General features: G+C 43.8%; 1 protein-coding gene and 1 long non-coding RNA gene across 19 annotated transcripts in view; one reads left to right on the top strand and one right to left on the bottom strand.

Moving 5' to 3' along the window:
* The window catches only part of PDZD2 (PDZ domain containing 2), a 216,348-nt gene that overhangs the window by 77,423 nt on the left and 111,436 nt on the right, over nucleotides 1-27,489 (top strand). For 4 of the 18 annotated variants that reach the window (XM_055555293.1, XM_055555296.1, XM_055555295.1 and 1 more), the window contains one exon: nucleotides 25,099-25,439. The exons of 13 other annotated variants lie outside the window; for them this stretch is intronic. The gene's annotated coding sequence lies outside the window, so the exon portion shown is untranslated. Of the gene's footprint in view, nucleotides 1-24,100; nucleotides 24,554-25,098; nucleotides 25,440-27,489 lie in introns of those variants that run through there. One more of the 18 variants, XM_055555299.1, reaches the window with a different exon arrangement.
* LOC129633360 (uncharacterized) lies at nucleotides 5,173-8,420 on the bottom strand. Its single transcript, XR_008705039.1, has 2 exons — nucleotides 7,327-8,420; nucleotides 5,173-5,434 (listed from the first exon to the last, which is right to left on the bottom strand). It is a non-coding gene; the product is annotated as an uncharacterized LOC129633360 (long non-coding RNA).

Raw genomic sequence — 27,489 nt, 5'->3', positions numbered from 1 at the left:
GAGTCAAAGAGTGTTAAAAGAGAATGGAAACCTGAAGCTGAGAAACGGACCCGGGGACGTCTCAGTGCGTGAGGGTTTTGCTGGGGTCCTGGTGGCCCGACCAAATTTTGTGTGGTAGAAATCTTGCCGTTTGCAAAATGCTGAGGCATTAGGTGTTCTGTGTCTATGGCTAATTAGACATTCTTAGTGAGTTTCTTATGGTAACAATTTAACAACCTCATCTTAAAAGTGAGTGGAGTCATTTCAAACTTGCACTGGGAGAAACATGAGTCATTTCTGTGGCTTAATTAATTACATTTGTTGTCACTGGGATTTCAGAATGGAGAGAGGATCTATTATCGGTTTTAATCTTTTTTAACTATGAGTTCATCTACTCCAACAGCAGCCTCCAGGTTACTCCCAAACCTAAGCAATCTCAAAGCTGAGATGTCGAACCTTTCTAAGCTACATGACAGCGAATAATACAGTACTGATTTTTTAAAATCAGTTTTATCCTGAAATGATTTACTATGATAGACTCTTACTATCCACAGATTGATTCTCTAATCTGTAAGGTTTCCTCTGCTTCTGGACTATTTCCTTTTCTTCCATTACTTATTTTTGAATATGAGCTCCTGAATCAAGATGGGTGGAAAACTAGATAAGGATGATGCAACTAACTCATATTGGGACATTCAAAATGCAAGGTTTAGTCATCTTTTTTCAGATGAGCAAACCTGTTGTTTAGTCACTCGGTCATGCCCAACTCTTTGTGACCCCGTGGAGCCTAGCTCGCCAGGCTCCTCTGTCCATGGGATTTCCCAGGCAAGAATACTGGAGTAGGTTGCCATTTCCTTTTCCAGGAGATCTTCCTGACCTGGGGATCAAACTCACGTCTCCTACTTGGCAGGCAGATTCTTTACCACCAGGGAAGCCCTGAGCAAACCTATTAAAGAAAGGCTAAGTATGAGTGACTGTGTGTATGTGAAGGGTTGCAAGTCAGAGTTAAAAGTTAATTCATGGTGATCACATGAACCTGGAAACACAGCTGTTTCTGAGCATAAATCTTAATGTAAGACTGTGTCTCAAATGTGTAGTAGGTCTGTCTGCTCTTTTGTAAGCATTGTGGTTCAGACACATTCACACGAACTATTTTTGTTAGAGAAATGCCTCGTTGTGTAGTGGCAGCTTTTCTGTGAGAGTTCAAACCAAGTGTCAAATGATCTCCCCAAGGCTGCTGCATGAGGTCCCGTTTTGCTTTCATGGCATTTTGGTTAGCGTGAGGGGAACATAGCCCATGGAGCGGTGTGGCCGACTTAAGATGCACAATTTCGAAATTCAGAGACAAATCGATGTTGGCTTTTTCTGAAAATGGATCTTATTTTGTGAACCACAGTTGACATGGCTGTGGGAAGTGTTGCTTATTCTTGGCAAGAAAACTCCCCTGAAAAGGTGCTCATGATCCAGAAGACGGGGAGCTGCCCTGGGCTCCCTGGCAGAGCAGGGGAGATGTTTCAGAACTCAGTGTCTGTAACCTATATTAAATCCACATTTGTATGGAAGTATCTGTGCAGATGAAGAAGGCAGCTTCCTACAAAATGGGATTATTTTAGTGACTCTGTGTAATGGTATTCACAGTGGAGCCCGGCATGTCTCTTTCAGAAATATTTAGATCCCAACTTAAGGGAGTTGATCAGAAGTACTTATTACACATCGAAGTGTTTCGCTCTGCGGTGGGAACTTGTGGGGAAGCCAGCTCACAGAAGCCAGGAGGGCAAATGCAGTAGCTATGAGAGAAGGAAGTGATTGACCTGCGTGTGCTCCAGCTAAGATCAGACAGACAGAAACACAGACACAGGGCACATCTCTCTCTACTGCTTTTGTGTAAGGTCCTTTCCTCAGTAACCTAGATTCTATGAATAGATTTCAGGGGGAGAAGGGGACAGTAAGCCTGGAAGGGAAGAAAGTTAAATGTTTGTTGTCATTAAACTCTAGTTCACATGTAGTGTTTTCCTTCAATAAAGGATGCAGACTACAAAGCACAGTAGTATTTGCAGTTCTCATGTCTTTGTCACCAGTAGAAATGGTACACATTATTTGTGGGTGGGTATCTTTTGATATCAAACACTCACTACTACTTTGAAAATTGGATAATTAATTTGTTAGTAGATATTCCCTAACCTCTTAATAAAAGAGCACATGGTTTTGATAGTATACATTTTAAAATATTTAGGCTATTGTATTTCAACATAATTGGTTTTCTTTGTAATCCTAGGTATTTTATGTATTTAAAAATATCATTTTGAGACTTCACCAGGCAGAGGCCCATGGTTCAAAAATATTTTTTAAAAAGAAAGGAAGAAAGAAAAGGAAAAAAGCTGTCTTAAAGTAACCATTTGATCTTTATTTAGATCTTCATTTGCCAGGAAAAGAATATTAACCCAGGACTGTAGGGTATGTTCTAACCTATAAATCACGTGGCATCTTGATAAAAGGCAGATTTTTATGCAGTAGGTCCTGAAATCCAGGAGATGCGGGTTCGATCCCTGGGTCTCAAAGATCCCCTGGAGAAGGGATGGCAACCCACTCCAGTATGCTTGCCTGGAGAATCCCATGGACAAAGGTGCCTGGTGGGCTACAGTCCATAGTGTTGGAAAGAGTCGGACACCACTGAAGCAACTGAACATACATGCACACATGCAGTAGTCTGGGTTGGGGCCTGAGATGTCTGCATTTCTCAAATTCAGAGAGAGAGAGAGAGAGAGAGAGAGAGAGTGTGTGTGTGTGTGTGTGCATGCGTGCGTGCACGCGTGCGCATGCGCGCTCAGTCATGTCTGACTCTGCAACCCAGTAGACTGTAGCCTGCCAGGCTCCTCTGTCCGTGGAATTTTCCAGGCATGAATACTGGAGTGGGTTGCCGTCTCCTACTCCAGGGGATCTTCCCTACCCGGGGATTGAATCTGTATCTGTTGCATCTCCTGCATTGGCAGGGGGATTCTTTACCACTGTGCCACCTGGGTAGCAAGGCAGAGGCCCACAGTAATCCAAAGAAAAGCCTGCATTTTCCAAACTCACCTTTAATTATTTCACTCCATCTTAGTCACAGGCAGTAGCTTAACTATTGGAACACTTGGTTGTGGGAGGAGATGCCCCAGGAGAGGAAAAGGGGGAGAATCTCAAAGGACAAACTTCAGCTTCCAAGTGTCCTATGTTGGGTCTTCTGGGAGCCCAGAGTAGCTGCCAGGCTGTGAAGTGAAGGGGAGACCTCTCAGGGGAGGGGTATAGGGGAGATCTGTGTCTCTGGGAAGCGGGGCGCTGCTGAAGCTGTGGCCCTGTGAGGGGTCATCTGTGGGTCTCCTAGGTCCCACGTGCACCAGGTGATGCCTGCCTGCAGCCTGTGGCCTGGGCCCTGCTAGGCGTGGAGAGGGCAGGGGGCAGATTACCATCTATCCCCTTGCGTGCATGGTGGCTGTGTGCTGTGTTCCAAGGAACACTGTATGGCTTTCTTCTCTCCTCAAGGGTGATTTATTAAGTGTGTAATTAGATGATGCAAATTGTATATCTTTGTAAGATGCTCATAGGACATTTGCGAATTGGAGAAAGGTCCTTTGTGGAGAGTTTGAGCGGGAAGTGTCATTGAGCCTTTGTGGCCTGAGCGGCTGTCTTTAACCCCAGAACCCCACCCCCACCCCAGACCTGTTCTGACCCGTCGCCTCCTGAAGGTGTGCTGCTGGCCTCCCTCAAACCACTTATGTGTTGCATCCGGGTGGTGGCTTCGCAGGGCAGCTGCTGTGTTGTGCTTAGTTGCTCAGTCGTGTCTGACTCTTTGCAACTCCATGGACTGTATCCCACCAGGCTCCTCTGTCCATGGGAATTCTCCAGGCAAGAATGTTAAGAGTGGGTTGCCATGCCCTCCTTCAGGGAATCTTCCCAACCCAGGATCAAACCCCGGTCTCCTCTGCCCTCCTGGACCAGATCCAGATGTTTCCTGGGTGTCCTTGGCTTCCCACCCGCCCGTGTGCAGATCTTCTCTGAGGGGGCTGTGCATGGAGGGAGCGGGTAGGGCTTCTGCAGGTGCGTGGCCATCACAGTGGGATGCGTCCTATTACTACTCTTTTACTTTTTGTTTTCTTTTAACTCTTGCTCGCTATTTGTACTCTCGGGGACAGAGAGCATGGATGCCCCGGATTCCCAAACCAAGAGGTATTTTCATAAAATACAGACTGCCAGGCCCCAACCCCCAGTTCTGGGTGAGTGTCTATAGAGTTATCCTTGTAAAACATCCGGTAGGAACAGAGAAATCCCTCAGATGGGCGGCCACCTGTTTCAGGATGTTTTTGTGTCATTGTCGTCCTGTCACCAGTGGGTCATGGTGATTGAAGAGCTTTTTCCCTTCTTGTTTATACTTTTCTTTTTTGCGCAAATCATCCACGTAATGAACATTTGTCATCATATAAAACGGTCTCTTTTTTTCCCCCTCTCTTCTTCAGATAAAAGGCTTATTCTTACAGTCAGCCAAATTTGGAAACCACTGCTGTTGACCCATTATCTCAGACTCGGAGCCCTTATTTTCAAGGAGAGGAAACTGAGGCTTTGTGGATGAACTGGCTGACTGCATCAGGAGTGTCATCTAGCTTAATGTCTGAAGACCAAGCCCAGTACAAGCTCCGTGCTCCCTGATAAGACCCATTCTTCTCAGCCTTGGGGGCCTTGTTTCTGGGCTTGTCAGAGTAGAGCAACAATAAGCAAACACCGATATACATAGGGTGAGGACCACATTGAACCCAAACCTTGTCCCCCAGTCCCAGCACTAAAATATGACAGATTGAGGCCCCTGAAATGCCAGGAACCCCAGATCTTTGTTGGAACACTTCATCCTTCAATGCCTCAACTTCCCCATCTATAAAATAAGTATCATATCATTCTAACTGCCTCCCTTACAAAGCTATTGTGAAGTCAAACAAAGCGATGTATTTGAAGGGCTTTGGGGAAGAAAGATCGAAGCATTATGTAATCATAACATGGTCTCATCATCACGATAATATTATACTACCCCCAAAGACTTTGTTTCTGCTGAGTGGCCCAAATAGAATCACTATAGATGGAAGAAATACTTGATTATATTATACCCCAGTGGAAGGCTTGCTTGGAGGAGAGGGGAGGACAATCAAGACTCTCACAGAAATACATCACTTCTGAATTTCCTGATTAAAGCTGCTCTAATGGCCCATTAGTGAATCATTTCACACCCTCTGCCCTTTAATGGCCACTTTCCAGCTGTGCTTCAAGCCAGGAACCGTTTGGGTGAGCGAGTGGGTGCATGTCACAGGATGTTTTCCCATCTGCTTGAAGGCAGGGACTGTCTTTCATGCCTCTCCTGCTGCTCTTGAGTGGTGAAAATGCTTCAAGATTTTTCATCATGAGAATGGCAGAGTTTTCAACCTTGCGTTCCAGACTAGATGAAGAACCAGACAGATTCTAATATCTGTGAAAAGTTTCTGCAACTGTTCCAACAGAGAGATAAGCCTAAAATGGATAAAGCTTCATTTTTCTCCCTAAGAAATAGCAAGCACTGCTTGAGAACGAGGGAATCAGTCTGTGGTAGTCAACCTTAATGATATTAAGCACCGAATATGTCTCTATAGGAGTTGCTTAAAGGAAACATATGGACTGGGGACAGGGTGGAAGCACAATGAAAATTGAAGTGAAGTGTAAGAAACAACTTCCGAGGAAAAGAGTATTGCTGGAATGGCATGACATAGCTGGCCTGTGCTCCCCAGGGGACCCTTGTAGCTCTGAGATAGTAAGATTCTATGGAAAAGTCCTAGGTTGGGGTGTCTGGGAAGGAGCTCATGGGAGAGGACCTTGGTGCATAAATAGGATCTCTGTAGGCAGGGAGAATGAGAAATGCATTCCCTGAGGCATGCATACACTGTAGATGCACAGGAGGGTTTGTGTGAGGAAAGTGAAAGTGCAGGTCGCTCAGTCGTGTCCGACTCTTTGCGACCCCATGGACCATACAGTCCATGGAATCCTCCAGGCCGGAATACTGGAATATGGGAACTGTGTGCGAACGAGAAGAGCCAGAGGTGAGATTCAGCCTGTACATACATATAAGCTGCTCAGATCTGGTCTGAAAAGAGGATTTTAGAAGTCTTTAGTAATACAGACAAATTGTGTTAAATGGTTCAAGTCATTCTCATTTGCTTCGAAACCCAAATGCCAGCTTGCTTAGAGTCTGCATTAGAACTGCCCAGAAAACCTGAGGGGGGAAAAATGTGCTCCTGCCTTCTACCATCCCCTCCTCCTCCTCCCCCTTGGCCCTGATTTAGTATTTTGGAATCCTGGAAGCAGTTAGGGGTAGAGGGTCAAGGTAGAGTTAGGGAACCTGATTTTTTTCTTCTTTTTTTAAGTTCTCCAAATGCAAGCAATATTTGGAGCTGTGTGGTTTGTTAAGAGTTTCAACCTCATGTATGGCATAAAGATAATGTAAACGAGCTCTTAAAACCCCCCTTCCCGACCCAGTCCGTGTGATCCTATTGGTTAGGGTTTTGAAGTTGTAAGCAATAGAAACCAATTATGTCTCACTTAAATGGAAGTGAAATTTAGTGAGAAAATACTGGGTAACACAAGAACCAAGGGAAGTGTTAATTAAGGTCTGGGCTCAAAAGGAGGAGCAAGAACAGACAGATCCAAGGTCGTGGCACAGGAATAGTATGTTTAGGGCATCACACTGCCACCACCGCCATTACTAGACTCCTGTGACTAGCCTTTATCCCTGTGTCTTCATCAGTCAATTAGTCAGTTCAGTCGCTCCGTCGTGTCTGACTCTTTGCGAGCCCATGGACTACAGCACACTAGGCTTCCCTATCCATCACCAACTCCCGGAGCTTGCTCAGACTCATGTCCATCGAGTTGGTGATGCCATCCAACCATCTCATCTGTTCCAGAGTCAGGCAAGAGCCTCCAGTACGAAGACTGGTGGCCTGGTGTCTGGGAATGAAGACAGAGAGTAAATGTCCCTTCTCCACCACCTCCCATGTAATAGGAAATTGTCCCGAATCCAAAGGATGATTGGATGCTGGATAGCCAGGCAAAGGTTCGTCTTCCCCACCACCAGGCAAAATGCATTTCAGTTGGTCTCCTCTTTTCCACCATCTTTTCACATGTTCACATCTTCCCTTTTCCTGCCTTTGCTCTCCTTTGATATCTTTCCCAGATGCCCCATCCTCTCTTGGATGTGACATAGCTTGTTGACCACCAAGTTCAGTGTGACGGACTTATTGTTGGTCACTTCTGTTTGTGTAAACCCTTTCACCCAGCCTCGCACCAAACCTGAAACCTCACCTGCCACATCCTTAGTGACCTTCCTCCTTCAGAAAGCACCGCCGCATCAAGGGTTAGCCCGCAGTGTTTGAAAAGCCTTTGTATCATAAAGTCAAGTATCTTCCACTCCTTATCTTCTTCTCATTAGTACTTATCCCATAATGTGGGCCACCCTGGAAAGGTCTTCCCCTGTCTTTGTATGACCATTTATGTATTTGTGTGTAAAGCCATTATTTCCCTCCTAACCACTGCCCCCCACCCTTTTCATCTTCTCCAGGGTAATACCCTTAGTCTCTTTAGCTGCTGATCATATGACAGAATTGCCACTTAAAATTTTTTATGGCTGAGCTGAATCAATCTCTCTACCTGCAGTCTTATCCAGAACAGGATTATCCCTCCCTTTGATGTAGGCGGTATACTACTCTTAATGCCGTCAGCTACTGCAGTGCCCTTTAGCTGGTTGTGTCATGAAATTCAGTTGACTGTTTCTGAAAACACGTTGGTTTGGGCTGAAACTATGTGAGACTTGTTTCAAATGTCTCATGGGATCAGATTGCAATACAAGAGCCTAGGTCCAGCATTTAATATGGTTAATTTGATTCACTATAGAGAATGTCCAGATGACTGGAAAAATGAAGAGCATAAACCAGTAAGGAAGATTGAGTTTTGTACACTTTACTTCCATTAAGTTAATCCTTTCTTTATAAGCAAATAAATAGCTGATGTGCTTTGATAGATGGAAGATGATGTGGGAAGACAGGGTTTGGTTTGCAAAAATACTCTTGATAATGGTAAGTTTACTGAAGTATAATTTGCCTGTACTCTTTAGCATCAGAAAATTTCCCCAATCTCAAAAGAAAGGATTAAATGGACTCTATTTAAAGAATAAAATTGAGACATAATGCTAACAAGAAAGGAACTAAAGGAAGATATTTCTAGTTGTTCAAGTCTATAAATTCTAACAAAAACAGGTCATATGAATTACCACCATACTTAAGATGGAGAACCACTCCATCATGCTAAAAAGCACCCCTTTGTAGTAGAAGCCTCTCCTTACCCCCAGCTTTTGGAAACCACTGATACATTCTGTTGTGTCTTCCAGAATTTCATATAAATGGAATCATATAGTACGTGGTACTTAAGTCTTGCTTCTTTCAGTTGGCATAATACCTTTGAGATTCATCCATGTTGTCACATGTATCCATAGTCCCTTCTTTTTCCTTGCTAAGTAGTATTCCATTATACAGATGAGCCGTGGTTGATTTACCTACTCATTCTTTGAGTGTGCTGTTACATCAGATGGAGGTCTCTGCAACTTCTCATGAAAAAGAGGTTTTGTGTTTCTTCTCTCTTCTCAGCCAAACACAGTCTATCAGTTGGAGAAACTGTTACTGTCATGTGTGATCTCTACACTTCAGTCGTGCTAGATTGTTATCTTTATAGTATTTCCTGAAATGTGGAAAAAATATGAAGAGTATTTAGACAGAGTATGTATGTTTTCTTTTTCTTTGCCCGCAAGCATCAGCACTAGATTCTTGTCTATTTTGAATACAGATCTTGTTTCTATCTCTTATTACACTTTAAAACAAGTTTAAACCCTTCTGTTTATTGTTTTTTCTTTTTAAGGAAAAAAATCTGGTCAGGCATCTCTAAAGGAAATCCGTCACTGTTTTAATATTATAGCTTTTTTATTGAATTGTAATTATTACATAAACAGGGATGCCAGAACTTTAAAATCTTTTAAAGTACTGTTTTCAGTTTAAAATTGGACTTGTTCCACTAAATATCTATGGTAATAATTCCTGAGATATCTATGCCAAGAGATATATAGTTGTATCATAAACACTGCAGTCTGAAATTCAGGTTAGAAAAGAGAAGAGAGAGGGTGATTTGAAGTAATTATGTGATGGGAATGTCTGAATTTGTAACCTCTGTCTACCTTTGAGTTATGATTTGGTAAAAATAACTTTTAAATAAAACCTTCTTGGATTTCATAACCTCAATTGAAAACTTGTGGGATGTTGATTACAGCCTGGAGATTAGCTCTAGAGATTCAGAGCTGAGCGCTAGGGCTGACTGGGTGAATTAGCCATTTGCTTTCTAATGGGGGTGACCTTAACTCATCGTATCTTCAACGAAAGAACAGTTGTTTGGATTATGTATTTATAACCACAGTTCTTGTACCTGGTAAATGGGCTCTACAGACAGTCTTTTAAGGATACAGTCTTCCTATCTTATCGGTAAATACATGTAGTTTCCCTCAAAATCTGAAAATGATGATTTTGGGAACCTAAACTGATGAACTTGAATTTATCTGAAAAGGGAGCAAGTGAGTGGAAAAGTAAGAAATTTGGGGGAAAATAAGAACAATAAGAAGAGGTGTGTTCTTTCTCACCAGACAGTGAGCTACACTTTGAAGCTCTGGTGATTCAAACAGAATGGTACAGGCACTGACAGACGGACCAGTGGAGCGGAGCAGAGAATCCCAAACACGCCCATCTATGTCAGGGAATTTGGTGCATGAAAAGGAGACATTTTAAAACTGGAGGATAAAAGGCAATCTCTTTGGTGAATTTTATTGAAAGCCAAAACTTTTTAGAGAAGAGTCCCACTTGAAATAAATTCCAAATGAGCTAGAGATAAACATAAAAATGCAATCTTTAAAGGATATTAGAAGAAAATAGAAGAATATTAGCCAAGGTGTTGAAGCCCCTTAAGTAAGACTTAGAAACTCAAGAGTTCAGAGTCTTATGGGTTAGAATCCATAACACTTACGGATGAGAATGACTGTAAGATAAAAGTTGAAAGTTACAAGAATGGTGTTTGGGGTGATACGAAGGAGTGAGTTCCATGTTTTATTCTGTATACTTCACCATATGAATTTTTTCTTTCAAGATTGTATTCATGAGTTGTGTAACTTTCTCAGTGTGCTCACCACAGTGATGTATATAAATTATAGCAGCTATTACTATTTTTAAACCCTTTCTTCACTTAACAGTGATTCACATTTAGAAAATGTAGCGCCATGTCTAAATGTATTTTTGTAAAATTCTCAATGTTTTTAAAATTATTGCCTTGTTGTTGTTGATATTCTGAATGCATTTCTCTACCATGCCTCATTACTGCTTAATGCAAAGGATAAAGGATTCAATTCTCTTAAATACACTGTGACTGTTGACTTAGAGGGTGCCTAGGAATATTCTGGAGGAGGGCTTGGGGAGGCAGGGACAAGAGGTTGCAAAAGGGCCATTCACCCACTTCAAGGTATACACAGTCTTTCTGATCGACAAGTTGTTCAGTCGCTCAGTCATGTCTGACTCTTTGCAATCCCATGGACTGTAGCACACCTGGCTTCCCTGTACTTGACCGTCTCCTAGAGCTTGCATCCTGTGAGTCAGTGATGCCTTCCAATCATCTTTTCCTCTGTTGTCCCCTTCTCCTCCCGCCTTCAATCTTTCCCAGCATCAGGGTCTTTTCCAGTGAATCTGCTCTTCACATCAGGTGGCCAGAGTATTGGAGCTTCAGCATCAGTTCTTCCAATGAATATTCAGGGTTGATTTCCTTTAGAGTAGACTGGGTTGATCTTGCAGTCCAAGGGATTCTCAAGAGTCTTCTCCAACACCACAGTTCAAAAGCATCAGTTCTTCAGTGCTCAGCCTTCTTCATGGTCCAACTCTCACATCCATACATGACTACTGGAAAAACCATAGCTCTGACTAGATGGACCTTTGTCAGCAAAGTAATGTTTTTAATATGCTGTCTAGGTTGATCATAGCTTTTCTTCCAAGGAGCAAGCGTCTTTTAATTTCATGGCTACAGTCACCATCTGCAGTGATTTTGGAGGCCAAGAAAATAAAGTCTGTCATTGTTTCCATTGTTTCCCCATCTATTTGCCATAAAGTGATGGGACCAGATGCCATGATCTTAGTTTTCTGAATGTTGAGTTTTAAGCCAGCTTTTTCACTCTCCTCTTTCACTTTCATCAAGAGGCTCTTTAGTTCCTCTTCGCTTCCTGCTATAAGGGTGGTATCGTCCGCATATCTGAGGTTATTGATGTTTCGGAGGTAATTGATATGATTGACAAGACACACAAGTAAAAACCACTGGGGCACTCATAAAACATTTTATCATCAAGTGCCAATTTGAGTGTAATCAGCCCAGGGCCGGACATTGGAGGATAGCCAGGATCTGTGCCCTGTGGAACTTCCAGAGAGGACCTGCCTCTTTAGGGGTTGGAAAGAGATGGAACAAGGAGCCCAACAGTGTTAGATGTTTCTGAAAACTTCCCCTGACCTCTTGCTCTGTTGAAACAGTCCTCTTTTTGTTTTTTATCTTATACTTTTTATTTTATATCAGAGTCTAGTTAATTAACAGTGTTGTGATCCCTTCATGTGGACAGAAGAAGGACTCAGCCACATGTACGCATGTATCCATTCTCCCCCAAACTTCTCTCCCATCCAGACCGGAAACAGACCTCCTCCTCGCTGGGGCCAGGTTCTGAGATTGGCGTGACTCGCATGTGATGCTGCAGAACGCCAGGTTAGAAAGTTGATTTACTTGGGAAGTAGACAGCCTCTCCTGAGGTGACACTGGAATCAACTTTCCCTGATCACATGGGCCAGGGCCCTGGGACTGGTGTCCAGTTGCCCAGCATTTTCATCTTCGCCATGTGGGTTTCTGGACTTCCCAGGTGGCACCTGTGGTCAAGAACCCACCTGCCAGTGCAGGAGACATAAGAGATGCAGGTTCGATCCCTGAGTCAGGAAGATCCCCTGGAGGAGGGCTTGGCAACCCATTTCAGTATTCTTGCCTGGAGAATCCCATGGTCAGAGGAACGTGGCAGGCTACAGTCCATGGGGTTGTAAAGAGTCAGACACAACTGAAAACACATGTGTGTAGGTTTTTCGTGCCTTCCCTTCACCAGTGGGGACTTATACGTGTCATTAATTGACGTCTCTCTATAGGTAGCCCTGAATGTCATCACTGTGAACATTTTTCAAATATTGGGATTGTGGGCTCATGCTTTGCATCTAAATGTCACTTGACTTATCATAGCAACCCATTTCAGATGAGGAAGCTGAGGCAAAAATGAAAACATAATTTGCTCTCAAGTCACACAACTATAAGTGACAGAACCTAGGTTTTCCAGGCTCCAAAACCTCCTTTCTGACCAATAGGCTTCTGGGGCTAACCCAGCCTACTCCTCTGAGAACATCACACCCTTTCTGCAGCTCGAGGAGAGTTCTGGCAGATCTTCTGGCTGGGGTCTGGCTAGCTCCTAAAACAGCATTACCCTCTCTGGTCGCTCTGCACAGGGCAAGGAAGGAGCTCTGTACCAGGAGACCAAATGGGCTCCATGAAGCTCCATCATCTCTGTCCCTGAGCTTATAGACTGGTGGCCACCTCCCTTTCATTACCCACCTCACGAGTCTGGAATGGTCAGATAGAGAAGACGATACTACTGCTAATAGTGACTTTCCTAAGATGTAAAGGCTTACACCAAAATAAGGTGGTATTAATAGGAGCAGTGAGGGTGCTGAACTTTCCTGTCTAATGTGCAACACAGAAGTTGCTGCTAAGTCGCTTCAGTCATGTCCAACTCTGTGCGACCCCATAGACGGCAGCCCACCAGGCTCCCCCGACCCTGGGATTCTCCAGGCAAGAACACCGGAGTGGGTTGCCATTTCCTTCTCCAATGCATGAAAGTGAAAAGTGAAAGTGAAGTCGCTCAGTCATGTCTGACTCTTAGTGACCCCATGGACTGCAGCCTACCAGGCTCCTCCATCCATGGGATTTTCCAGGCAAGAGTACTGGAGTGGGGTGCCATTGCCTTCTCCAAACACAGCAGTTGGGAGGGGTCTTTTATCCTTCCCTTGATACACTGGTTAACACTGTTCTCTTGATCTTTCCCCCTATTCTCCCCTAAATATATAGGTGTGAGCGGCAAATCCAAAGTTTGTATACAGAAGGGAAAACAGCCTTGTTAGATGAGGGCACCCATTAGAAATGTAGGCATGTCTTAAAGCAGGTATGAACAGAGACTCCTCCCTTCACAAGAACTTTTGGGCGAGGCCTGAGCCATGCAAATGACTGAAGTCTTTGATTCTGTTATGTAACACGCCTGCCCATGCTTCGCTAACAAGATGGCAGTCCATTCTGTGCTTTAGGAAAATGGAGGAGTGGCTAGCAACTTAAAACATGTGCTCTGATCACCTGTCACATGCCGCAGGACAAAGGACAAAGAGGAAACGAGCCCATTCCAAAGTTTGGGGTCCTTTAGAAATCTGAGTGAAGCATGGATAATACACACTGACATCTTTATTGGGTTTGTTTGCTTTCTAAATACCCTCTGAATTGTGTCTAGTGAGGAGAGAGACTGAAATGACAACACAGGTAATTCCTGTTGGCTCTGACCCAGAGGCAGATCAACAGTCTGTGGTTCTGATGCTCACTGTGCCACAAGATCCCACTCTTAGGCAAGGGGGTCGAACATCACAAACCTGTGACAGGGAATTTACCTGGAGTTTGCAGAGGCGTTCCTGAAGTTGATGCTGTTAAAGGTGGTCCTGGAGTCAATTTGAAATGCATGATTGAAAATCAGAAAATTTTTAAAAAATCATTTAATCATTCCTCTCTCTAAGATGGTTTGAGAATCTCAAAGCAGGTGCTGAATAGGAAAATAATCAGTTGTTCTTATGACTGAGATACCCAGTTCATCTCACAAATGACTTGCTCTAGCCGCCATAGTGGGTTTTTCCACTGTATGGTCCTAAATTATTTTGTCTTTGTGCCTTTAATGAAGCATGAATGGCAAGGATAAGGGGACACTGGTGATTCAAATTCACAAGGAATGTAATAGTAATGATTCACTTTAAGAAGATGTTCACTGGATCTTTAGGTTACATTTCATATGATCAAAATTCCTCCATAACAGCTGTCTCTTGTTCTATCCAAGGTAGCTGCTATTTATTAAAGACTATTCACCCCTGTGATGTGTTGTTTGAAGAGATGTGATTATAGTTGCAGCTGGAAATTTCTTTCTTGCTGTCATCTAGATGCCAAACATCATAACTTGGGGGAAAAAAACCCAAAACATTTAATACAATTCAAATGCAAAAACTCTAAACATCCAAGGACTTAAATGGCAGGACTTGGTTTTCTTTTGCTTTGTCTTGTTTTCTATTCTTGATGCCATAGGTATCACAGAGGTAATTCTTCTCTATATTTAAATATTTTTAAATAATGTATATTTAAATTTGAGTCAGTAAATCATCTTTGTTCTTATGAATTAATCCAAAGAAATGACACAATGCACATTAGTTGTGAAATAGGAAAGTTTGTCTTGATGTTTTTAAAGATTGTTTTTAAGTGCTTTGATAGCATATCTCATGTATTGATTTAAAATCACTTTATTATATAAGTGTTGACAAAAATAATCAATAAGCCATCTATGATATGAATAGGATGCAGTTTGATTTGAGCCAAACTGAGGACTATAGTCCGGAAGACAACTTCTCATATAACTCTGAGGAACTGCTCTGGAGAAGCATGGTTTTTAGCACAGTTCTATATCTTGTCAGAACAAAGAACATCAGACAGGTCAGGGATACATTCCTTCACAGTTAAGGGGAGGAAAAAAAAGCATATACAGAGTGAGTCAGTATGGCCTTGGCACCTGGGAAGAGAGTCTTATCATTGAAGAGTACCAGCATTGGTGTCTCAGGAAGGGAGGCATTTAACCTTTATTTTTGCACAGACATTGTTTACTTCTGGCCACTGCTCCCTTTTCTTTAATAATTAAAGCCAATGTATAATGTATACTTGATAGGCCACAAACAGGAAGGCTGTTAGCATAAAATTCAGGTCAACTAACATGTGAGCCAGGATGAATGACTTCCCCATTCTTCAGTATGTGAACATTTCTTCTGTCATACCGTGCAAATCATGATAAAAATTGTCTTAAGCAGATTTTAGAGGTTTTACAAGATTGCCTCTCATTACAAAAGAAGTCCAAGAGTCAGAACCTCTTGGCAAAGCTAAAAGGAGGGGAGGAGGTTACATTTATTCCTAGGACTACATAACAAAGCACCACAGATTCCAAGACTTCAAGCAGAAATCTATTTTCTCACAGTTGTGAAGGCTAGCAGTTTGAAATCAAGTGGTCAGCATAGCTGGTTACTTCCGGAGGCTCTGAGGAGGAAAGTATCCCCCACCTCTCCCTCATCTACCAGTCTTTCATAACCCCCGGCATCTCTTGCCTTGTAGACCCCTCCCTCCAGGCTCCACCCTCACATCCCCTTCTTCTCTGGGTCTCTCCTGGTTCCTTTCTGACTCTTATAAGAACACTCTTATTGAATTTAGGATTCATTCTAAATCAGTATGTTCTTATCTGGCTGTTGTTCAGTCTCTCAGTCATGTCCGACTCTTTGCAACCCCATGGACGGCATGCAGCACGCCGGGTTTCCCTGTCCTTCACCAGCTCCTGGAGTTTGCTCAAACTCATGTCCACTGAGTGGGTGATGCTATCCAACCATCTCATCCTCTGTTTTCCCCTTCTTCTACCTTCAGTCTTACCCAGCATCAGGGTCTTTTCCATGAGTTGGCTCTTCCCTTCAGGTGGCCAAAGTATTGGAACTTCAGCTTCAGCATCAGTCCTTCCAATGAATGTTGAGGATTGAATTCCTTTAAGATGGACTGGTTTGATTTCCTTGCAGTCCAAGGGACTCTCAAGAGTCTTCTCTAGCACCACAATTCAAAAGCATCAATTCTTCAACGCTCAGCCTTCTTTATGGTCAACTCTCACATCCATACATGACTACTGGAAAAACCATAGCTTTGACTAGACGGACCTTTGTCAGCTAAGTGATGTCTCTGCTTTTTAATACACTGTCCAGGTTTGTCATAGCTTTTCTTATAAGGAACAAGTGTCTTTTAATTTCATGACTGCAGTCACCATCCACACTGATTTTGGAACCCAAGAAAATAAAGTCTGTCATTGTTTCCCCACCTGCTTGCCATGAAGTGATGGGATTGGATGCCGTGATCTTTGTTTTTTGAATGTTGTTTTAAGCCAGCTTTTTCACTGTCTTCCTTCACCTTCATCAAGAGGCTCTTCGGTTCCTCTTCAGTTTCTGCCAGAAGGGTGATGTCATCTGCATATCTGAGGTTATTGATATTTCTTCTGGCATTCTTGATTCCAGCTTGAGCTTCATCCAGCTCAGCAATTCACATCATGTATTCTGCATATAAATTAAGTAAGCAGGTTAACAATATACAGCCTTGACATACATACTCCTTTTCCAGTTTGGAGCAGGTCTGTTGTTCCATGATCAGTTCTAACTGTTGCTTCTTGATCTGTATTCAGGAGGCAGGTAAGCTGGTCTGGTATTCCCATCTCTTGAAGAATTTTCCACAGTTTTCTGTGATCCACACATTCAAAGACCTTTGCATAGTCAATGAAGCAGATGTTTTTCTGGAATTCTCTTGCTCTTTCTATGATCCAATGGATGTTGGCAATTTGATCTCTGGTTCCTCTGCCTTTTCTAAATCCAGCTTGTACATCTGAAAGTTTTTGATTCACATACTGTTGAAACTGAGTTTGATGAATTCTGAACATTACCTTATTAGCATGTGAAATGACTGCAATTGTGCAGTAGTTTGAACATTCTTTGGCATTGCCCTTTTTTGGGATTGGAATGAAAACTGACCTTTCCAGTCCTATGGCCACTGCTGAATTTTCAACATTTGCTGGCATATTGAGTACAGCACTGATCACAGCATCATCTTTTAGGATTTGAAATAGCTCAGCTGGAATTCCATCACCTCCACTAGCTTTGTTCGTAGTGATGCTTCCTAAGGCCTCCTGGACTTTGCACTCCAGGATGTCTGGTTCTAGGTAAGTGATCACACCATCATGGTTATCCATGTCATTAAGATCTTTTTTGCATAGTTCTGTGTATTCTTGCCACCTCTACTGAATATCTTCTGCTTCTGTTAGGTCCATGCCATTTCTGTCCTTTATTGTGCCCTTTGTGTCCTTTGCATGAAATATTCCTTTGGTATCTGTCACTGTCTTGGAAGAGATCTCTAGTCTTTCCCTTTCTATTGGTTTCCTCTGTTTCTTTGCATTGCTCACTTAGGAAGGCTTTCTTATCTCTCCTTGCTATTCTTTGGAACTCTGCATTCAGATGGGTATATCTTTCCCTTTCTCCATTGCCTTTAGATTTTCTTCTTTTCTCAGCTATTTGTAAAGCCTCCTCAGATAACCATTTTGCCTTTTTGCATCTCTTTTTCTTGGGGATGGTTTTGATCACTGCCTCCTGTACAGTGTTACAAACCTCTGTCCACAGTTCTTCAGGTACTCTGTCTATTAGATCTAATCCCTTGAATCTGTTTGTCACTTCCACTGTGTAATTGCAAGGGATTTGATTTAGGTCATACTGGAATGGCCTAATGGTTTTCCCTACTTTCAATTTCAGTTTGAATTTTGCAATAAGGAGTTCGAGATCTGAGCCACAGTCAGCTCCCAGTCTTGTTTTTGCTGGCTGTATAGATCTCCTCCACCTTCAGCTGCAAAGTTTCTTATCTGGAAACTTAACTGATTTCATCTGCAAAAACCTGTTACCAAATAAGGCCACACTCTGAAACTCTACATAGAATTGAATTTTGGGCAGGGGTTGGTGGGGGACCCTGTTAAAACCAGAGCCTTGCTGTGACTTCATGTCCAGTTTGAGGCACAACTGGAGTTCATAGTCAGATTCGTGGCCCAGGACCCTAAACATGGTCTTAACCTCCCTGCCTGGAGTGTCTTGCCCTCTCCCATCCCTCCAGGCCTCATGCTTTGGCCAACTCCCAGCCCAGCTAACTTGTGCTGGACCTTAGACCCATGGTACTTCCTGAGGAAACTTGCCTGTGGACACCCACCCCCAGAGCAGGTCAGTCTCTCGTGCAGAAGCTTCTGAAGTAACCTGTGCTTCTGGTGGAAGAGTCTTCATATACTTAAGATTATTTTTAAATGTGTAGGATATAAATATAACTTTTGTGATTTTATTTATTAATAATATTAAACATTTACTTTCACATTGAATAAATTCAGTATTTTATATATTACTATTTCATGTTCTATAAAATGGTTTCAACAATATAATTTGTCAAAAAAAACAAGATAATTTGTCATTAACCATATAATTGATACATTAATTTTAAAAATTAATTACCAAAAAAATTAATGATGAAAAATATTAGTTACAGATTGACTGTGAAAGTTGAGGGCAGAAATCAATTGCTTATTCTCTGCTTTGTCAGCCCTGAGCCTGATGCCTGTCCTCAGTTCTTGAACCAGATTCTTGTCTATCATTTCCTTAATTTTCATAGAAAATCTGTTTTTGGCACCAGACTGACTCCCTTCTGGTTCTGCTGTGGAGTGCCTCCCAGGGACCTCCCCTTTGGGGTAGGGGCTGGGGAGGAGTTGTGCGTTTTCTCTCTTTAGCCCCCATAGCCTCCCAAGAAGGTGGATTGGGATTTGTCTGAGAGTCTTTGTGTTGTGAAATCTGGGGCAGGGCCTTTAAAATACAGCTCCATTCATCGATCCTATTGGGATTTAAGAAAAGAATGAAAACCGAAAACTCACTTTTCTTATTTGTTCCTCCTCTCAGTTGCTTTTTTCTCTTTTTCCTTCTATCCCTTGCCTCTGCCTGAGGAAGAGTGAAAATTAGGACATCTAAACTTTAGAAAAAAAAAAACAAAAAAATCTTTTCTTCTTTGTAGACTCTTCGATCTGAAACTCCAGCCATTTAAAAGAGCCCGAGAAGAGGTCGTTTTGGATTTAGTCACACAGTTATTTATATTTTTTGAAGATGTTTCAAATGAAACTGGACCTTATAAACTTCGTGCATGGTAATTTAGAGAACCTTGCTTCTCAGTTCTGTGCGTGTGTGCTTAGATGTGTGTGACTCTTTGCGACCCCATGGACTGTAGCCCGCCAGGCTCCTCTGTCCATGGAATTCTCCAGGTATGAATACTGGAGTGGGTTGCCACTTCCTACTCCAGAGGATCTTTCTGACCCAGGGACCAAAGCCAGGTCTCCTGCATTGGCAGGAGTATTCTTTACCACTGAACACCTGGGAAGCCCTCAGTTGTTTAAGAAACCAATTTTCGTATTTTCCACAGATCTCCTTTGTCAAAGTTAATTTTTGTTTAAGTCCTATCTGGAATCACCTCCTTTTGCTTGAAGGGTGGCTCTTTTGAGAACAGGTGGTGCCAATACATAAGCCGTTGGAGGAAGCTGAGCAGGGAAGGTAATTAAATAAATCTCATCTTGATGCTCTTGAGGCCATAATAACTAATTTTAAAAGACTGAAGTAAATCTTTTAGGAGGAACTTTTTGAAGAGAACTCAGGATGCAACAGAGAAGGCAGTGGCACCCTATTCCAGTACTCTTGCCTGGAAAATCCCATGGACGGAGGAGCCTCGTAGGCTGCAGTCCATGGGGTCGCTAGAGTTGGACACAACTGAGCGACTTCACTTTCACTTTTCAGTTTCCTGTATCGGCGAAGGAAATGGCAACCCACTCCAGTGTTCTTGCCTGGAGAATCCCAGGGACGGGGGAACTTGGTGGGCTGCCGTCTATGGGGTCGCACAGAGTCGGACACGACTGAAGCGACTTAGCAGCAGCAGCAGGATGCAAAGTGTTAACTAAAGCAGAAAAACCCTCTAGTTAAGGAGTGATCCATTGTCCTTGTCGGCCCCATGTCCTCCTGGGTCTTTTCCAGAACCCGCATGAAGCCCTCTAAGTGTCCGGTGAATTGGGTGCCCTGCCCTCTCACCTGGGGCTGCTGCCGCCCTCATAAAACTCCTGTCTATTTGCTCCCCAGCATGGGGGGAGCTAGGGGGCCTCCCTGGTAGATCATCTGGTAAAGAATCCTCCTGCCATGCAGAAGATCCTGGTTCGATTCCTCAGTTAGGAAGATCCCCTGGAGAAGGGATAGGCTACCCACTCCAGTGTTTCATGGGCTTCCCTAGCTAAAGAATCTACCTGCAATTTGGGAGACCTGGGTTCAATCCCTGGGTCAGGAACATCCCCTGGAGTAGGATATGGCAACCCACTCCAGTGTTCTTGCCTGGAGAATTCCCATGGGCAGAGGACTCTGGCAGGCTACCGTCCATGGGGCTGCAAATAGTCGGACGCGACTGAGTGACTAAGCACAGCATTTGGGGACCTAGGCCACTTAGGATGCCCCTTTGTCTTTGAGAAATGTTTGGGAGTCTAAAGGGAACAGTGCCCAAGTGGAAAACTCTCATTTGTTTCCCCACCCCCCACAAAAGTTCAAGAAGGTGCTCAATGCTTTTATTTCTCCTCCCTTCCAAATTCTTCCGAAGCATGCTTTTCCTGGTGTGCAAGTCGAGAAATAACTTGGGGGGGGGGGGGGTGTTTATTTTTCCAGGCAAGTCCATGGCTCTGATTTTGTTTTTGGATGTTTTCCGTTTGCTCCAAGTAGGCGGGCTCCAAGTCTGGTGCCTGCGGTCTGCCAGCTTTTTCCTGTTGAGAACACTTGGTAATGAAGTGAGTTCCTAAGATTCTAAAACATGCGTGTGACTCAAATACCCACACCTGCTTCACCTCATACTAAGGCAGAGCTAGCTGTTCATGCTGGGGTGTTTTCCCCCTAGAGTTGAAATCGTGTGTCTGCAGAGAGTCCCTCTCTTGACATTTAAAAAAAAAAACGTAATGTTGACTGTCTCATGGCATTGGCGTGTGCTGAAATATTTAATATTAAAATAGCTAGGCTTCTGAAACTCCTGACTCAGCAGAATGAAGGAGGCCCTTTTATAGGAGGCGTCTGAACCAGAGGGAAGGGTGTTGTCTAGATACCTGTGACAGATGTTGGAAAGGTGGGCCGGGGGATGGGGTGCTGGGAGAGGAGGTCACTCCTCGCACGTGCATCTGATTATTTGTGGCAGTTGTTGGTATCACTGAGAGCCGCCCACGTAGCTTAAGAAATATTCAGGGGTCAGCCCATCTCACAGCTTGGTTGGGATGGGCAGCCTCCCAGACTCCACCCTGAATCCTGAGGCAATTCCAGGACCTCTGGAAACACCCTTAGGGTTCAGGTCAGGCCAGAAGGCTTGCAACTGCTCTGGGAGTTGAGAGCCTGACCCTGGCCAGATGGACATGGAAGTGAAACAAGAGGTCACCACTGTCTGTGTTTTGAAAGGCATCTGTCTCCTCTCCTGGCAGACAATATGGCCCGCTGTGCTGATGGTCTACAGAGCCTGATTTCTCCCACAGCCACACATGCATGCACCCCCACACACATAGGCATCCTTCTCGCTGGGATGACTTAGATCCCCTAGACCCTCAGAGAGCCTCTCTGTCTCAGGGGTCAGCGAGGCTTGGCATCTAAAGCATATTTGCCCTACTCTCTCAGATCTTTCTTTTTTTAATTAATTTTTTGGCTGCGTTGGTTCTCTGTTGTGACATATGGGCTCTTTAACTGTGGTACAAGGGCTTCCCTCCAGTTGTGTCTCAAGGGCTCCAGAGTGTGTGGGCTCTGTAGGTCTGGCGTATTGGTTTAGTTGCCCCACAGCATGTGGGATCTTAGTACCCTGACCGGATATCACACCCGTGTCCCCTGCATTGGAAAGTGGATTCTTAACCACTACACCACCAGGAAAGTGCCCTCTTTCAAATCTTTAGTTTGGAGTCCCTTTCTGTCTGTCTGTCTGTGTGAATTTGATTTTTCCAAGGGCTCCTTTTCACCCCAAGTTGACTGTGGTTCTCTTTGCCCCATTCTGATCCCAGAATCGGCTCTGACAGCTCCCCTCTGTGAGTTCACCTTCGGGATTCTCTCCAGGACATTCGCCGCTGACAGGCTGTTCTGGTTGACCTGTGATTACCTAGCGAATTTCTGGGAGCATGATGAACTGACATTTATCGACGTGTACTTTGTGCCAGGCCAGAAACCAGCTAGCTCCCATTTAAATCCTCCCAACCATCCCATAGCTCAATGAGTCCGAGGGATTCGCCTGTGAGGTCCAGCGTCCTGCCCAAGGGCCCACGCGGCAGTGCTGACACCTGAACTGTGTGATCTGACTCCAATACTGGGTTGAATTCTGGTGACGCTGTTTAGAGATGAGTAAAGAGAGCCTCACCCCAAACGAGCTCTTTGCTGTTGGCTTTTCCTTTTACCAGCCAGCAGATTTAAAGGGAATCTTTGTGAATGCCATTCATCCAACTTGACTTCTCAAGAATGCTCTGCTGGCTGCTCCTCTGCTCAGATGAGCCGAGTTCTCCCCGTTCATGACAGCCCTTTTTTGGCTAGTGTCATTTCCCATCATCTCCTTTTGGGGAAATATTTTGTTCTTCTCATCATATCATATTGTTCTTCTCATCATATCACCCTCCCTCACATGGGTTCTCCAGGAAGCAGATGCTGAGTTAGAGCTAAGAGTGTAAGATGTCTGTTGGGGAAACATCTGTGAAAGGAATAGGGAGGGAGCAGGTGTGGGCAGGGGGAGCTGGCATAAACCAACCGTGCTGCTGTCCTGACCGAGGCGGGCAGCCCCACAGGGAGCTCTGGAGTCAAGCTTGCTCATCGGAGGAGGCACACAAGGTGGAAACAGCCAGCCTGTGTCTCCCTATCTGGCTTGCTGTTGACCACGAACCACCCCCAGAAGAGCATGACCTTGACCTGAGAGTTGAGCACCAGCTTGATGAAGCTCACAGCTGGAGGTCATGAGCTAATAAGACACTCCTAACCCGCTGGACAGCGAGTCCTTCCTTGAAGAGACATCTGAGCAGCCCTTCAGCTCAGGGATTTGCCTGTTCCTCCCCTTGCCTCCCAGCCTCACCTTACAGCACGTTATCTTCCACAAAATCCACAGGAACAATGCATGTGGTATTAAAACCCCTCTTGTTTACAGCCAGAAGGTGGGTGCAGACTGCCTGCCATTGGAGGGGCAGCTCATTGTTAAAAGAGAGGTGTCCAGGGTACAGTCTGCTTGAGAGGCCCTGGTCTAGAGTGGAGGCGCCGTAGAGGGTGCAGAGAGCCAGGCAAGGTGGCTGTGGTCCAGGATGCCCCGAGCCAGGGGCCAACCTTGGAGGCATGGCCTGTGCTAGCCATTATTTTGGACCTTGGCTATGCTGGACACCCAGGCCTCTGATTCTGGGCAAGCTGAGGAAATGTTGCCCCTGCTTCTCCAGAACTTTCGGGGACTGTCTCAAGATCATGGTGGAGAGATAGGTGAGGGCAGTTGGCCTCTTCCACTGGCCTGGAGAAAGCACCTCACTCCTCCCAAGCACTCACCTGCCTTTTGGACCTGTCTGAAAATACCCCTTGTTTTCCCCAAGGCCCTTTTCTTCTGGTGTGGGACTTATTTTGGGTGTGAACAAACCACTGAAGTGGAATCCCTTATGATATTCACATGGGGAGAAGCCTTTTCGGCAGATAGAAGGTTGCTGCCCTTTTTTCTTTTTCTAAACCTGGTTGTGACGGTAAAAGAGGACAGTGAAAAATCTGGCTTAAAGCCTAACATTCAAAAAACAAAGATCATGGCATCTGGTCCCATTACTTCATGGCAAATAGATGGAGAAAAAAATGGAAATAGTCACAGACTATTTCCTGGGCTCCAGAATCACTGTGGACAGTGATTGCAGCCATGAAATTAAAAGATGCTTGATCCTTGAAAGAAAAGTTATGACCAACCTGGAAACCCTATTAAAAAGCAGAAACATTACTTTGCCAACAAAGGTCCATCTAGTCAAAGCTGTGGTTTTTCCAGTAATCATGTATGAATGTGAGAGTTGGACCATAAAGAAGGTTGAGCACCGAAGAATTGATGCTTTTGAACTGTGGTGTTGGAGAAGACTCTTGAGAATCCCCTGGACTGCAAGGAGATCAAACCAGTCCATCCTAAAGGAAATGAGTCCTGAATATTCATTGGAAGGACTGATGCTGAAGCTGAAACTCCAACACTTTGGTCACCTGAAGGGAAGAGCCAACTCATGGAAAAGACCCTGATGCTGGGAAAGACTGAGGGCAGGAAGAGAAGGGTGTGACAGAGGATGAGATGGTTGGATAGCATCATCGACTCGATGGACATGAGTTTGAGCAAACTCTGGGAGATAGTGAAGGAAATGGAAGCCTGAAATGCTGCAGTTCATGTGGTCATGAAGAGTCAAACATGACTGAGTGACTGAACAACAACAACAAACCTGGTCATAATGAACAACGTTAGGATGGTGCACATGGTAAGTCCCAAGGTCATGGCCTGGATTTGTTTGCAATCAAATTGAAATTTAAGTCCTAGTTCCACCTGTATCAGTTTGGTGACCTTGGGCAAGTTAATCTCTCTGAGCCTATTTTCTCATCTCTAAAAGATGGATCAAGGTGACGTGTATGTGCAATTAACTCAATACACAGCATATAGTTACACTTAATCAATCCTGGTACCCATCCCCCTTGTCTATTATAATTTGTATTAGTTTCTGGCACTTCTAATATAAACATACCATTAAAAGCAAGCTTTGCCTTTTCATATCAATGTTTATGCTTGTGTATCCAATAATATATGGTTTCTTTAATGCTTAGTTTGCAGTTATTTTAAAAGTCCCAGTAGATAATACAAAATGCCTACACATTTTCTTTGAGCATAATTAGCCAGAGGCCACAAATGTCAATGATGTCACAGTCAGAACTGGTCAGCAGACACACGAAGAATTATACTGATTGAAAGCCCAGATGTTAAAATTGTTCTGTCCACATCTCTAAGGACTTGGCTTATCTCTTTTTCTAGGATAGAACTTTATTGATTTGGCTTTCTTGTAATTGAAATCCTCCAAACTGAGAAGAGGCCTAGAGGATCATGCAGATGGATGAATTACAGGGAAGATATCCAAGAAATCCAGCTTTTAAGGAGCACCCTTTGCTTGGAAAAGAATGTTGCCAAACTTAGAAAGTCAGTCTACGTGAACCTTTGTAACTTATGAAACCTGTTCAGCCCTACCATGCCTGCCAGAGATCCTTAGAGAAGAAAGAAAACCCAAAAATCGGATTTTAAAAAACCCTCAGCAGACTATGCAGGAGAGATTCGAGAAAAGAACAGCGCCTGGCATTAGCCAGAGCACATTAATCGAGGTAGTTATTTTGCAATTTAAGTATCTTTTCTCTGCTGACTTCAAAACAGTGAAAGAAATTTGAAAAAGAAGCCCACGATTTTGATGGAAGTTGTTTTGACATAAGTGAAACCAGGCTTGGCATGAGGTGGGGGCAGGCTCTGGCCAAGCCAATGGAACGGACCCTGGAAGGATTGAGACAAACTGGGGAAATTGTTTCAAGATGCAGCTGGATCTGCCTGAAAGGGGAGGGAAGTGGAGGGCACAGACATTTCATCAGCATTTGGATTGGTGTGTGAGCAGTGGCGTGTGCTTTCAGGAAATGCAGGGACCCACAAGAGTCTCCCTTTTTTTACCGCCACCTCTGGGGAAGCGAAGAGGGTGGTGTCTTTTGAATGGTGCACTGTGAGGGCTTGAGGATTCCTGGCTGCTTATGAACTCCATTGTGGTTGGTTCGCGGGAAGAGGGACAGAAAGGGAGAATGTGTGTCACTAACTCTCTTAGCCTCCAGCACCTTTTCACCCTGGAGGGACAGCAGAGATGGGGCAGCGTCAGTACAGAAGTCAATCCCTGGGTCATCGTTGGCGCATTTTTTCAGGACTTGGTGGTTCTGAGTCTAGAAGATAAATGAGCATCATCTTTGGGATGTGAGTCTGGCTTCCATAACTCTTGAGCATTAATAGCAGCCTCTTCGAATGCAAGGCCAAGGGCAACTCGGTTATGTGAGGAAGCGCAGGAATTGCCATAGGCAGGGCTGGGGAGTTGGATCTCTGGTAAGACCTGAGTCACAGGGAGTGAGCCACTTTGGATTTTCTGTTTCTCAGAGCTGATCTATCTTCAGCTCTCAGGGGCAAGTCATAGCAGACAGCTCTTTGATGTAAAATAAGTGTCTCTGACTGGCCAGGGGGCAGGGCAGAAGAAAGACCTGGAAGCTTCCTTAGCATCAATCCAGGCAAAAGAAGTACCAAAGAGACTTTGGGTTCATTAGTCCCTGGTAATCTGTCCTGGAAAAACAATAACATGGAGAAAATTAAAAATGCAATGCAGTTTTGAAATAAAAATGAAAAAATGAAATGCAGAGTAACATGACTGTGTTAGCATATGATATGTATTACATTAGCATGGTGTTTGGACTCTATGCCGAGTTAGTGTTAATGAGAAATTATTTCCTTTCAAAACATAGTTTATGATGTGGAAAAGTAAGGAAAATCTAGGAGACCAAATGGGAAAGAATGCCCCCTTCATTTCAGTGCAGTCGTGGGAGGAACTCTGAAGGTAGGAGAGGCTACCAGGCGCTTTATAGCCTAAACTGGAAGGAAAGGTGGTTATTCCCCAGAATAATGTGAAGGGAAAGGATGGGTGGGATGCTGACATAATCGGATAATTGGGCATGATCTGAAGGAAAGTGAGAAAGATGTTTTCAAAAGAGCATGTTTGCATGAGTCGAGACTTTGTAGGGTGTAAATGCAGAAGATGCAAAAGGGGATAAATTCTGATGACTGAGGATCGATTGAAAAGGAGTTGCTTTTAAGAAGCAAGACACAAGAGACCATGTGCTGTATGATTCCATTTATATGAAACATGCAGAAGGGGCAGATCTACAGATAGAAAAAGTGGTGGCTGGGCTGGGAATGGCATTAACTGTGAAAGGGCATAAGGAATCTTACTAGGGTGATGAAAATGTTCTGAAACTAATTTATGGTGGTGGTTGCACAGCTTGATAAAGTTCCTAAAAATCATTGAATTGTACATTTGAGATGGATGAATTTGGAGGAGAGAGAAAATATGCCTCAATTAAGTTATTTATCCAAAAGAAGTCTTTTTTTTTTTTTTTTAAAGAAGGGGTCTTTTCACTGACCAGTCATTTGTGTGTGTGTGTGTGGTGCTTAATGTATGCCTATGGTTGTGCTAGAGTGTGAGGATACAAAAATGAAGATCTTTACAAAGGCATAAATAGGCAATTTTCAAAGAAATCAGAGGACTACTAAGGATTTTGACCTCACTAGTCATTTTTGTTATTGTTGTTCAGTTGCTCAGTTGTGTCCAACTCTTTGCAACCCCATGGACTGCAG

Source organism: Bubalus kerabau, chromosome 18 (assembly GCF_029407905.1).
Source record: "Bubalus kerabau isolate K-KA32 ecotype Philippines breed swamp buffalo chromosome 18, PCC_UOA_SB_1v2, whole genome shotgun sequence".
Taxonomy (NCBI): domain Eukaryota; kingdom Metazoa; phylum Chordata; class Mammalia; order Artiodactyla; family Bovidae; genus Bubalus; species Bubalus kerabau.
This window is presented reverse-complemented; position numbering and strand designations above follow the sequence as displayed.